This window comes from Spermophilus citellus (genome assembly GCF_964194105.1).
Source record: "Spermophilus citellus genome assembly, chromosome: 4".
In the NCBI taxonomy this organism is placed as follows: domain Eukaryota; kingdom Metazoa; phylum Chordata; class Mammalia; order Rodentia; family Sciuridae; genus Spermophilus; species Spermophilus citellus.
In genome coordinates this window covers 162,360,762-162,375,789 of record NC_138185.1, presented here as the reverse complement: position 1 = coordinate 162,375,789, position 15,028 = coordinate 162,360,762, and positions in this window count along the sequence as shown.

The window sequence follows — 15,028 nt, the reverse complement described above, 5'->3', positions numbered from 1 at the left end:
GGTATTATTCAACTGAATTGACTTTAACACATGTTCACTCATTAGTAAAAAATATGCTGGTTTTTTGTTACTAGGAATTGAACCCAGGGGAATTCAACCAGTGAGTTAGAAACCCAGTTCTTTTTATTTTTTGAGATGGGATCTTGCTAAGTTGCTGAGGGTCTTGATAAATTGTTGAGGCTGGCGTTAAACTTGCTATCCTCCTGTCTCAACCTCCTGAGTCACAGGGAGTACAGGTATGAGCCACTACATCCAGCTATACTGAGTGCTTCTTTGTGCTATTATGCTGTAGGAATTGAAACACATGACAAAGGACAAGACAAATAAAATACAAGGGAAAGTATGACAAATGAAAATCAGGTGCTTTGTGGCTTCAAAGAAAGATAAGGTCTTATATCAAGAGGAACTTTCCTAGCTAATTGGGAGGGGGTAGTTAGAAACAAAGAATAAACCGCAGTGAAAGACCTAGGGTAAGAAGAAAACCAAAACTTTAATACAGGGCTTTAAAAAAAAATAGACATGGGGCAGGGCAAGTTGGGAAGGTGTTGGTCAAAGGATAGAAAATTTCAGTTAAATAGTAAGAATAAATTAAAGTAGTAAAGAAGGAATAAACTAAAGACACAACATGGTGACTATTGTACAGTATACTTGAAAATCTCTGAGAGTAGAATTTATTGGTCAATTTAAATTTTTTTAAAAAATTAAATTTTAAATAAAGACAAACCTTTTTCTAAATTTGAATGGCACACTAAGATATAGCTCAATGATAGAGTGCTTGCCTAGCAGGCACAAGACAGTGCATTCAATTCCCACTACAAAAAAAAAAAAAAATCTAAATTTGAATGACAAGTACATATAGAAAAGATATTTGGACTTCTAATGAAAAAATAGAAGTCAGCCTGGGGATATAGCTCAGTTGGTAGAGTGCTTGCCTCACATGCACAAGGCTAGGTTCAATCCCCAGCACCAAGATAAATAAATAAATAAAAATAAAAGTCAATAATTACCTCGGGGCAGTATATTTAATACTTAGGATGTCATTCACTTATCACAAAAGTTATTTGTATGTTTCTGAGAGGTCCTTTTTCAGACTGGGAATATTTAGATATATAAAACATCATTCATAAGAATTTTTATCTGGGAGAGAAGAGGTAGGTAAATTTGGAACTCTGAAAATTTTCAAATGAAGAAAAGATCAAGACTAAATGTCAAAAAAAGAAGAAATTAAAATTCATTTCTGGAAAGGACTGAAAAATTGCTTGTATTTTTCTCTCACCAAGCTCCCAATCAAATTTCAATTTTATTTGTATGGGAAAAAAGTCTCACTGCTGCTTTAATTCATATTCATAGGTGAAAATTTATAAATGAGTCTGAGGGTATCTGGCCTGACTGCCAAAGAATGGACTGTAATGCCTTCTGTTCCTTCCTGAACCCACTATGATTGAATTTTTTTTTTAAAGAGAGAGTGAGAGAGAGAGAGTGAGAGAGAGAATTTTTTAATATTTATTTTTTAGTTATCGGCAGACACAACATCTTTGTATGTGGTGCTGAGGATGGAACCCAGGCTGCACGCATGCTAGGCGAGTGTGCTACCGCTTGAGCCACATCCCCAAGCCCGTGATTGAAATTTAACTCTGCTAATTCTTCAAAACAGCTTTTGTGGTAAGCGCAGTGATATGTACCTGTAATTCCAGCTATACTGGAAGCTGAGACAAGAGGTTTACTTGATTCCAGAAGTTCAAGATCAGCTTGGGCAACATAGTGAGACCCTCATCTTAAAACAAACAAAAATCAGCTTTGTTGGGCTGGGGGGTGTGAAAAAGAACTTTTTCTATTTGTATGAAGCCCTAGGTTTTCCATCCCCAGCACTGCATAAAACAAACAACAAAAAAGATCACGGATTTTAGCTACTTTGGTAAATGCAAAGTTTAATTTGACGTGAACTGTCAGCAGTATCTGATACAGTTGATTTTTTCCATTTTCTTTTCTGAAAACACTCTGAAAAGACTCGTGTTTCTCCTACCTCACTAGAATTTCCTTCTCAGTCTCCTATGCTAGTTGTTCTTCATCTCCTTGAATGCTGAAAATTTGAGGTGTCCCAGAGCTGTACCATTAAATAATTTACTACTGGCTGCCTGGGTTTGAATCCCACTTGCTAGCTATCTAATCAGAATAAAGTCACAAAATTTCTCAGAGATTCAGTTTCCTCACTTGTAAAATGAAAATAATAAAAGTACTATTCTATTATAAAAGTGAATTTATATGTGAAAATGATTGAAAGGAGCTGGATGTGGTGGTGCATGCCTGTCATCCCAGCAACCGGGGAATCGGAGGCAGTATTGCAAGTTCAAGGCCAACTTCAGCAACTTTGAAAGACCCTTGGCAACTTAGTGAGACCCTGTCTCAAAATAAAAAGGGACTGGGGATATAGCTCAGTGACAGAGTCCCCCTGGGTTTAATCCCCAGTACCACAAGAAAAAAATAAATAAAATGAAGTGATTAGAACAAAGCCCAGCAGAATGTGCATTAACCATTTTTATCATGCTATTTTATTCTTTTGTGTGTTTCCGTCTGTGTGTGGTGCTGGGGATTGACCCTACGCCCTTGCACATGCTGGGCACATGCTCTACCTTTAAGCTATATTCCCAGCCCTATCATTGTTATTTATCACTTACTCTCTTAGTGATTTCACCTTGTCTCATAGCATCAAATTCCATGTATACACTGTTAACTCCAAATTTATCTCTAGTCTGAACTTCTGTCCCAAACTCCAGAATCATGTATTCAATTGTCAGCTCAAAGTCTCCATTCAAATTTCTAATAAGCACTGCAAATTTAACTGTTAGAACTATAGGTTTTTGTCCCATTTCCAAATGATCAGGCATTCTTTCACACTGCGCAAATTCATCAGGAAATCTGTCATGTCTACCCTCAAAATATATCCAGATTTCAACCACTTCTCCCTAACACCAGTGCTACCACTCTACTCCAAGCCATAATCATCTTTTGGCTGGATTACTGCAATAACTTCCTTTCCAGTTCAACATAGCAGCCCCAGTGATCTCCCCAACCTCAGCTCTTACTACTCTTTTCTTATTTCACATCAAACATACAGCCATTTTTTTTTGTTCCTCTTATGTTCCAGTAGCTTCTGCCTCAAAGCCTTTGAATTTGCTGTTTCTTATATTTGAAATGTCTGGTCTCCAAATGGCTACTCCTTCTCTTCCATTAGGTCTCATTTCAAATATTATCAATGAGGCCTGTCCTGCTCTAGATAAACAGCAACATCTCCCACACCCACATCCAGCACTCCCTTACACCCCTATCCAACTTTATTTTTAATTGTTCTTATTCACCATCTGAGTACTATTGTTTATTATTTATCTCCCCAAACTAGAACGCAAGCTCCATAAAGTCATGAAATTTGTCTATTTTTTAAATTTATTTTTCAGTTTTAGGTGGACACTATTTTTATTTTTATGTGGTGCTGAGGATCAAACCCAGTGCCCCATGCATGCTAGGTGAGCACTCTACCACTGAGCCACAACACCAGCCCCAAACTTTGTCTATTTTATTCAAAACTATTTATTTTTAGATTCCTCAGCATCTAGGATAGTACCTGATATGTAGATGGTAATCAAATATTTGTTGAATGAGTGAGTGAAATGGAACGTAAGTATGTAGAATAGGAATAATGAAAGGTCAAAGATAAGCTTCAGTTTTGTCAAATATTTGACCTATGACTACCTCATTTTAAGAAAATGTTCAACATAAGGATTATTGTTGTTGTCCCCTGGCCCCTTTCTACCATCGAATACTAACCAGATGTAGACCTTCTTATCTTCTGAGGTCAAACAAGTTTGGGTGCATTCAGGGTGATATGAATGTAGACTGTACCTTGCTTCCATGTGACAGGAGGGAGATGGAAGAAACATTGGCCAATGCAAACAGAAAAGTATTGTCCTTTACAAATTTTTTCCTATGGTTCATGGGTCATCCCAGCTACTATGACAATTCCTCATCTAATTGATACTGCTGAGAATTAGAAAGCAAAATGTCTCCTGAAGGGCTGGGGTTGTGGCTCAGTGGTAGAGAGCTTGCCTAGCACATATAAGACACTGAGTTTGACCCTCAGCACCACATAAAAAATACTAAATAAAGGTATTGTATCCATCTATAACTTAAAAAATGTTTAAAAATGTCCCCTCAAAAGACAAAATAGATATGACTAATTACTTGCACTTAACTTTTACTTCTGAACTTATTCAAGTTTCTGACACTTAAGAGATTACAAAAGCCTTATGTGAAAACCTTTAATGGCCGTGTCCATTTGGAGCATACACACCTGTGTCATGAGACTGGGGGATGTCAACCACAGGATGGGAATTTCAGATTACAGATTAGGTATAGGAAGTACTTCTAACTAGGAACTTCTAAGAACTGTCGGTAGAAGCAGATATATAAGACCTTGCAAGTCTCTTACAGAAAAGTCCTAGCCTTCCCATGTGGTAGATTCCAATAGAATTGGAAAAGATAGACCTTGGCCCCCAACCAGGTTTTTAAAATTATATTGGTGGAGTGAGAGATTTGGAACGCAAAGTAGATCACTTTAGAGCCATTGAGGGAAAAGGATACTGGTTTCTTGTTCTTTTTTTCCAGAGTAATTTTTAGAAGAATGTTTCAAACCATATTTGGAAATATAAACTGTTCTAAATCAAGTAAATGTAAACAACATGTAGCTTGTTCCAGGGTCTGATTAACCAAGTACTTATTAAAAGCCTTCAGGCCTCAGGGCCTCTGGGTTACATTTCAGGTAATTGCAAGAAGGCAGAATAACAAACAAGTCTCTCAAGCCTTGTAATCTCAGTTCAGAGCACTGATGAGCTGAGAACGACTTGGTGCCAGGAATAAAAATGAACCAATGTTTTTCCTTTTAAATTTAGAATGAATATGGGAGATGAACATACCTAGGACCTTAGTAAAATATGTGAATTTGCTATAATGAAGAAATGCAGTGGATTAAAGGGCATCCAAAATTTCAGTTAGCATCATTTTTTTTTAATTTTTTAATATTTATTTCTTAGTTCTCGGCGGACACAACATTTTTGTTGGTATGTGGTGCTGAGGATCGAACCTGGGCCGCAGGCATGCCAGGCGAGCGCGCTACCGCTTGAGCCACATCCCCAGCCCCTCAGTTAGCATCATTTAATAAAACATTTGGAAATTCTCATATAAAATTTATCCTGAAGGACAAGCTCTTTTAATATTAGAATTAGGGATAAATGAGGTTTTGTTACAAAATTATATATATGATATATAAATAATATAATATCTAATAAATAATATTATAGTATATAAATATATAGCATATATAATATATATTATATGTGTGTATATATACACACACACAAATGTAAGCTCTTCATTTCTGTGTGTCAGGAAACCAGAAGCAATTTAATTAGGTGGCTCTGCCTTGGGGTTTCTACTGAGGTTACAGTCGGGATGTCAGCTGAAACTGCAGTCATCTGCAGTTTCATCATGACTTGGGACTGAAGGGTCAGCTTCTAGGGAGGCTCACTCACATGGCAGTTAGCTTAGGGCTACAATTCCTATCATTTGACCCTCTCTGTAGGATATGACAGCTGGCTTCCCCCAGAGCAAAGGATCCAAGAGTGATCCAGACAGAAGCCATAGGGTTGTTATTTTGTTGTTGTTGTGTGTGTGTGTGTTTACGATTTAGTCTCCAAAGTTACACACACACCACTGCCACTTTATTGGTTAGAAGCAAATCACTGAATCTAGTCCACAGTCAAGAAAAGGCAAGTAGGCTCCCCCTATTGCAGTGAGGAATGTCAAGTATTTGTGGACATATTTTTTGTTTTGTTGCTGTTTGTTTTGTCTTGCTTTTGTGGTCGTGAGGATCCAACTCAGGGCTTTACAAATCTAAGGTAGGTGAGTGATAGCCTTAGATTTGAGCTACATCCCAACCCTGAGGATTATTTTTATCTTTGACTTTAGAGCTTTTTACTGCTCTCTAAGTAAAGGACCACTAGAATTGGGTAGATAAAATCAAATAATGCCCAAACCATTATCACAATCTATTATCTATGCCCACATTCGTGGGTAATAAAAGTTGTATTATCTGCTTTCTTCCCAAACCCTCCCATCCTCATCTAATTTGCCCGCTTCAGTTCTTGCAGAAAATCCTTACCCATTCCTTTCTTATGAAAATACCAAACTCCCATAGCAGGGATACTTTTCATCCATAGCTAAATATTTTTGATGTGGGACTCTGTCAAAAGATGCCAAAATTTCAAATAAGTTCAAACTTCTATTCAGTTGCCCATGTCTTCAAATTTAGTCCTCAGAAAATTTTAATACATTCCTGTGGCATGAATCTCCCTTTTAGAAGTTTTGTTGCTTTTCCTCTCAGGGAGCCATAGAGACTCTGTACTCCAAATTCTCAATCTGCTTGATGTGTTTGAAGTTATGTCTAAGGCTTCCCCCAAATAAATGAGGATAATTAGATTCCTTGTTGTTCATTTGTTTTTGAGATAGGGTCTCACGATGTTGCCTATAGTGTGTGCTACTGTACCCAGCGAATGGTGACGTTCTTATACCAGTTCAACACATGCATACACGCATACACACACACACACATTAAAAAAAAAACGTATTTCATCTATAAGATAGCTCCTATAGTACTTCACTACAAGTCTATTAGGAAATGTATTCCAAGTTAAAATCCCACACTGGGATTTGATTGACAGCAGTGTATACTCATGCTGTCTATTCAGCCATAAAATGTAGGACACCCCTGCATCCCTACTACCATGCAGTGCTGGCAGCAGCATTTCTAATAGTGGGGAAAATAAGCACCATCTCTGTGGCACAGGCTCCTGTATCAGTAGTGGTGACCAAAGAAGAGTGCACTACTAATGTCTTAGACTGTTTATATCCTAGGGCTCTTCTAACTCAAGACTTTACATTTAAGGAGTGATTTCATATTAAATCATGAAGATCTACTTCCTGGGAAGGTTAACACTTTTCATTCATATGTAACAGCCATGTAATTGGCTTATTAGTCTTTAGCTAAATTTTTCTACAGTACTGACATTATCCAGACCAATCTATCTAATTTGATAGCTAGATACATGCAACATTAATAGCTGGTGTTTGTATGTATCACTCATTTGTACATTCATATGGAAAAATCTGCATTTTATTTAAAGATTTCCAAAATATTGCTCAAATTTTTGTTTTTAAGTAGAATAAGTAATGTATATATTTCCCTTATAGTAAGTGTTGTCCTAGGAATCATATTTTAAAGCTATAATTGTCTATGTTGGGCATCACAGGTATTGAGCACAGTTAGTACTGTTCTAAGAAATCAATGTTACTCCATGAATTATTTTTATAATAGGTTGATTTGAGAAATATAAGTATAAAAGGAGTACTAGGGGCTGTAGCTGTAGCTCCATGGCAGAGTGCTTGCCTAGCACGTGAGGGGCACTAGGTTAGATCCTTAGCACTACATAAACATTATCTACAACTTAAAAAAATTTCAAAAAAAAGGGAGTACTAGTACAAGATTTTAAAAGCTTAGGTAAATTTAAATGGAGAATGTAATGAAACTTTCTTATTGTTAAAAAGAATAATGAATATTGCAGAAAGTTATGGGATATTTACAAATTTTCTTTGAACACAAAACCTATGTTAAGAAAAAATTTCAGTATATTATTAAGAACAAGCAGTTTTGTGTGTTATTTTTTAAACCTAATAAACACTATTTGTCAGTTTTCTGTTATTATGACAAAATACATGAGAAAAGTGAATTTAATAAAAGGTTTTGGCTTATAGTTTCAGAGGTTTCAATCCATGTTTGCTTGGACCTGTTGCTTTGGACTGTGATGACAATATATCTTGGTGGGAGCACATGGCAGAGGAGAATGCTCACCTCTCCTGGTGGCCAGGAAGCAAAGACAGAGAGAGGGAGGGGCAGAAGTGACCAGGGTCTCAATGTCCCTTTCAAGGGTACTCCTCCAGTAAATTTACTTCCCACTAGGCTTCACATCCTACAGGTTATACTATCTCCTAATAGCATCACAGGCAACTTTCATGATCCAAATTATAGAACTTAAAGGTCCAGTCTATGAATATACAGTATTATCTTTTAAATGACTTATTGAGGTATAAATTAAATACAATTAAAATCACCCATTTTAAAGTATTTAGTTTAATAAATGTATACACCAGTGTAACCACTACACCAAATAAGAGAATGTTTCCATATCCTTAAAAAGTTCCCCTAAAATATTTTGCAGTCTGCCGCAGTCTTGGCTGGGCACAGAATCACGAGCCAGTCAAGCAGGAACAAAACTTTATTTTGAAAAAGCCGCCGCAGGCAAGCCAAACCCGGTCCTCCCACGCGGGCGTCTGCCGGAACCGCGCGCCTCCCGGAGCCAGGGTCCCGGACCTTCCCCGGAATTTCCTCCTACTATCTTTCCCCAACCAATGGGAACTCTCCAGCAGTCCGGTAACTTGAGTCCTGTAGCAAGCCAAGGTGAACAGCAGGAGCCCAATTTGCATATGAATGTAAATCTTAGCATAATAATACCTCAGTGGCTAGTTGGCGTCACTTTACAACCAAAGGTGCCATTTATATTTTGTTTGTGGCTCCTAGCATCTGCCCCCTTCTGTTTAATTAAGCAACAAGCAATGTGGCTATGGACCGTGCCTGGTAGGTTGTCCAATTTAACATATGGTTCTTACCCGTCATGGGAGAACTGACCTTTAGGCGTCAGCTTCCTGTCTTAGGTTGAATCCATTGTAATCAGATCAACCCGTCACTGACTACCGGTCCAGCATTCAGCCATGCTTGTGGATAGGCCTATGCACCAGTGGGGGGGGTGAGGTTCTTGCCTCACCTCTGTTGGCCCCCAAATTTTGCCTTGGTGCCAGTGGGGGGGTGAGGTTCTTTGCCTCACCTCTGTTGGCCCCCAAATTTTAGACCATCACTAGTAGAAGGGAGGAGGATACAGAAATGCCACGACATTAAGCCAATTGATGGCTCCTTGGAAAAATTGCGTCACTGGTGACACCATCAGCAAAGATATGCCAGTATTACCACAATAAACATGGGGTGAGCTGGCAAGGAAATTGCATCACTGGTGACACCATCAGCAAAGATATGCCAGCAGTACCACAATTCGGTGCACCAGATGATATTTCACAATGTATGCAACTGATATATAGTCCAGGCAAGTTCTGGAAGCAGTTCAAATTGGAGGAGTCTATCAATGTGTCCATTTCCTCCCAAAGTAAATCAAGTCCTTGATAGCATTACTTGTTGAGTTATATTCATTGATGCATCAGTTTATACAGTTTACTGTGATTGCTATCATAGAAGCTGTAGTTTGGTTTTATCTTAGTCTTCACCGGCACTGGGATGGAGATGGGAATTCTGGCAATGATGCTAAAGAGACATTATCCTGAACAGAATTATTAAATATAATAAAAAGGAAAGGTGAAAGTAAACAAACAGATCTGTTAAACTCCTTTAAAAACAATCCTTAACAGCTGTTTACCAAATTTAAATTAGCAAACAAACAGATCTGTTAACCATCTTTAAAAACAATCATTAACAGCTGTTCACTTAATTTAAATTAAACCATATAAATCACGTGAATAAAGAAAAAATTTGGATCCATTTTTTTATGAGCGCTCCTCATATAAGAAATATGGACATACATACATACAGACATACAACACAAAACAGAAGTGTGCACACAACATACAACACATAAGACAATAGTAAATAAAGGCCTTGTAACTATACCTAGGTGAAATCTCCATTGCAATGTTTAAAAACTCCACAGTCAAAAAATAAAACACAGTCAAAAAATAAAACTGATCAGAAAAACATTAACCTAGGTTTGTATGAGCTCAAAAAATAAATAAATAAATAAAATAAAATAAAATAGAACTTTATGGTGTGGGAAAAATGCAATAATAAAATAGATATTGAAAAAAAAAAAAAACACCTTGGTTAATCACTGCCGCAGATGTAAGAATAGCCAAGCTGGAGCTCTGGATGTCAGCTGTTATGAATTTGAGTCAAATCATCTTCTTTTTCTGTAGAAATTGTTTTAGTTAATCTCTCTGGAATCCAAATCGGTTGTTGTTCATCCTGTGGGAAAACACAGACAGCACCCCGATTCCATACTATGACTGGATCGGGGCCTTTCCATTGTCCTGTTAGAATATCTTTCCAAAGTACCTTAGGCTTATGTACATTTTTGGGGTACAAGTGTCTTTCCGCAGCACTAAGTCCCGATGAATCTAAATTTAAAAAGTTTAGAGTAAAAAGGGTTATTTTAAGTTTATCTTTGGGGGATATATACCCCTTTCCAATTCCCTCCTTTTGTTTTAATAAGTACATTTTAATAGTTTGATGAGCTCTTTCAACTATGCCTTGTCCTTGTGGATTGTATGGAATTCCTGTTATGTGAGTAATACCAAATGATGAGCAAAATTGTTTAAAAGAGGTGGAAGTATAACCAGGACCGTTGTCCGTTTTTAACTGTTTTGGAACACCCACAGTGGCAAAATTTTGTAAGCAATGAGCTATAACATCTTTAGTTTTTTCTCCGGCATGAAGGGAGCCCATCAAAAATCCGGAAGAGGTATCAACTGTAACATGTAAATATTTTAATTTTCCAAATTCTGGCAAGTGTGTGACGTCCATCTGCCAAATATGGTTAGGTATCAGTCCTCTAGGATTGACTCCAAGATTAACTTGTGGTAAAAATGTCACACAATTTTGACATTGTTTTATTATATGTCTGGCTTGTTCTTTAGTTATTTTAAAACGTTTTTGTAAAGTATTAGCATTGACATGGAACCTTTTATGAAAATTTATAGCTTCTTCTATTGTGGAGAAAATATGTATGTCATGTGTAGATTTATCTGCTAGTTCATTGCCCATACTAAGGGCTCCAGGCAATCCTGTATGTGCCCTGATATGACCTATAAAGAATGGATCTTTTCGGTCCCAGATTAGACTTTGTATAGCAGAAAACAAAGAGAAAACAGTAGAAGAAGGTGAAATCCTACCAGCATCTTCAAGGGATATTATAGCATTAACTACATACTGACTATCAGAAAATAAATTAAATACAGAATCTTTAAACATCATAAAAGCTTGTAATATTGCATTAAGCTCTACCTTTTGAGCTGATTGTTTGGGAACTAAAAATGTAAAAGTTTGATCAGGAGTAACTACTGCTGCTGTACCATTGTTTGACCCATCAGTGAATATATTTGGAGCATTTATGATAGGGGTTTTTCTTGTCATTTTTGGAAAAACTACAGGATGCTTAGACCAAAAAGACAACAAAGGATTAGATGGTAAGTGATTATCAAATGAAACACTAGTTTTACACATGATTATTGCCCAAGTATTTAACTCATTAGCTAACTCATCAATTTGATCCATAGTATATGGAGTGATAATTTTATTGGGAGAAATCCCAAATACTCCCTTAGCTGCTTTTATTCCTTTGAGTATTAATTGTCCTACAGCCTCAGGATATCTAGTAAGAATAGTGTTAGGAGAATAAGATAAATGTATCCACAATAATGGACCTTCCTGCCAAAATACTCCTGTAGGAATATTTTTTGTTGGTAGTACAATAAATAATAAAGGCAAACTTATATCAATTCTATCCAAATGCATATTTTCCATATACGTTTCAATGATTTTTAATGTTTTTCTTGCTTCAGGCGTTAACATGCGGGGTGAATTTGGATCTGATGGACCTTTTAGAATATCAAATAAAGGTCCTAACTCTCCTGTTGGTATGCCTAGATAAGGCCTTATCCAATTTATGTCTCCCAATAACTTTTGAAAGTCATTAAGTGATTTGAGTTGATCTACTCGTATTTGAATTTTTGGTGGACGGACCATGGTTGAGGATAATAGAACTCCTAAATAATTAATTGGAAGATTTAATTGTACTTTATCTATTGCTATCTCTAGATTATAATTTTTCAATAAGTTTGTAAGTGTGGCATAACATTCTAGTAATGTGTTTTTATCTTTATGTGCCAATAACACATCATCCATATAGTGAAATATTTGTAGTTCAGGATTTTGGTTTCTAAGTGGCTGGATTGCTTTATTAACATAAATTTGACACATAGTTGGGCTGTTAGCCATCCCTTGAGGGAGTACTTTCCATTCATATCTCTGATCAGGACCTTCATGATTCAGTGCAGGGATAGTAAATGCAAAATGTGGACTATCCTCGGGATGAATTGGAATTGAAAAGAAACAATCTTTAATATCTATAGCTAAAACATGCCAGGTTTTTGGTAAAGCAGACAATTGAGGAATCCCTGATTGAGCAGGTCCCATAATAACCATCTCATTATTAATGGCTCTTAAATCTTGTAATAATCTCCATTTACCAGATTTCTTTTTAATGACAAAAATGGGAGTATTATGGGGAGATACGGAAGGTTGTATATGTCCTTCCGCTAATTGTTGTCTGACCAAGTCATGGGCTACTTGTATCTTTTCTTTAGTCAGGGGCCACTGAGGAACCCACACTGGTCTTTCTGATTTCCAAGTAATTTTGATTGTCTCAGTGGCCCTTTCTGAAAACCCAATTCGTGTCTATTTATTTCTTGATCTATTTGAATAGGTGCTGTTATACCTTGTTCTTGTTCTCTTAATCTTTTTTCTTTCCTAAAGCCTTGTTTAGCCCTAGTAGTGGGCGCATTAGGATTGATGTTATTTGTTAATGTCAATCCTAATTGATCTAGGACATCTCGTCCCCATAAATTTACGGGAAGATGATCCAATACATAGGGCTGTATAGTTCCTTCACATCCTTCAGGATCCCTCCAATCTAATACCATAGCACTTCTATGGGGATTAGTCGCCACTCCTAGGCCTCGAAGCGTTTGAGTGGCTTGTTGTAATGGCCAATGTTTTGGCCATTCTTGACGAGAGATGACACTAAGGTCAGCTCCTGTGTCCAGCAGCCCATTAAAGTTATGTCCTTGTATATTTAATTTTAGCATTGGGCGAGAATCTAAATTCAAAGACAGCATAGCCCAATCTACACCTGTGGAGCCTAATCCCTTGGAACCTCTTTCTACATTACGACTGGAAAATTTATCATGCAGGCTGGGTATTATTAATAACTGTGCTATTCTATCTCCTGGTGAAATTACTGATATACCTCTTGGAGAACTAGCTATAATTTTTATTTCACCCTCATAATCGGGATCAATTACCCCAGGACTTATCGTAAGTCCTTTTAGTGTAGAAGAACTGCGTCCCAATAATAAGCCTACTGTTCCCTGGGGAAGAGGTCCTTTTACTCCTGTGGGAATGATTTGAACTCCCATCTCTGGAGTTAGTACTGCTCTGGCAGAGGAGCAGATGTCCAGCCCTGCGCTCCCTCTAGTTTGTCTGATGAGGGATTTAATGGATAATGCGTCCTGGGCACTACCTTGATGGTGCTGTTGGGTTCCTCCATTGCCCCATATATTTGTGGTTTTGGGCCCCGGGGCATTGGGCCCTCTAGTCCGTTTTTTGGCAACGGAGCCTGATACCTTTCTCCATGATATCGTGGGTAAACACTTGGTCTTTGTCCGTTTTTTGATAACGGAATACCCTCTATGGTGGTTTGAGAACGGCATTCATTAGCCCAATGTTTCCCTCTATGGCATCGTGGGCAAATACCCGGTATTCTATTCCTTTGATACCCCGCTTTGTTAAACCCTCCTCTTATGGGGCAACTCCTTTTAAAATGTCCTGTTTGATTACAATTATAGCATGTTTTTGGCCTGGCATCTAAAGCCTGTTGTACTGCTGCTAAGACTTGCCCTTGTTCATTAATGTCTCTACATAATTTAATATATGTGTTTAAATCTTCATGTCTCCATGGTCTAATGACCTCTCTGCAGCAACGATTTGCTTGGTCATAAGCCAGTTGTTTTATAAATGGCATTACCTGTTCTGTATTACCAAATATCCTAGAGGCTGACTGAATAAGTCTATCTACAAATTCAGCGTAAGGTTCATTAGTTCCTTGTATTACCTTAGATAATTGACCTTGTAAGTCTCCATGCCCCTGTAAAGTTTTCCATGCCCTAACTGCATCTACAGCAATCTGTGCGTATACGCCAGGGTCATATTCAATTTGCTGTCTTTGACCCTCATAAGGTCCCTTCCCCAAAAGCATTTCTATATTTCTTTGAGGATAACCAGCTTCTGCATTTCGCCTAGCTGTCTCCATGCAAAATTCCTCATTGGCAACTTTCCATAATAAATATTGTCCTCCGTTTAGCACAGATCGACACATGTTAGCCCAATCTGCTGGTGTCATGTCCAAGTTGGTAACAGATTCGACCATGCTTATTGTGAAGGGAGCTTGCGGCCCATAGGTCGTTACAGCCTCCTTTAATTGCTTTATTGTTTTGAAATCTAAAGCACGGTGAATTCGTTGCCCTCCTGCCTGCTCAAGTACAGGGCATGCTAATCTTTGGGGTCCTGCCTCAGAATTCCGTCCATCAACTACGGGAGTTGAGGGCCGCTCAGCGGTAGATGGAGCTGTTGGTTGAGTTACGCCCTCTGGTGATAGAACGGAGTTAGTAGCAACCTCCTGTTGTAATTCTCCACCTGATGGCTGCTTTTCCTCTAAGCTTGGTTTCTTTAAATTTTCCTCTGTCTGACTAGCTTGAGAGACCTTCTCTTTTGCTTGACCTAGCGTTTTTTCTACCATAGTCTGGACCTCTAACAATTTACTTAGCAGTTTTTCGGTTTGTTTTTTACTGGATTCTAATCTACTATAAAGGTAACGTAACCCAATAAGATAGGATAAAACAAAGCCAAAACAGAATGAAACAAAAACGGAACAGACAATGGTTGTATCAATTTTCTCTTTCTCAGGGCCGAATAACTTCAAACCTTGAGCCAACCATTTTTCCCAGTTCGCCTGAGAAAATTCTAGGG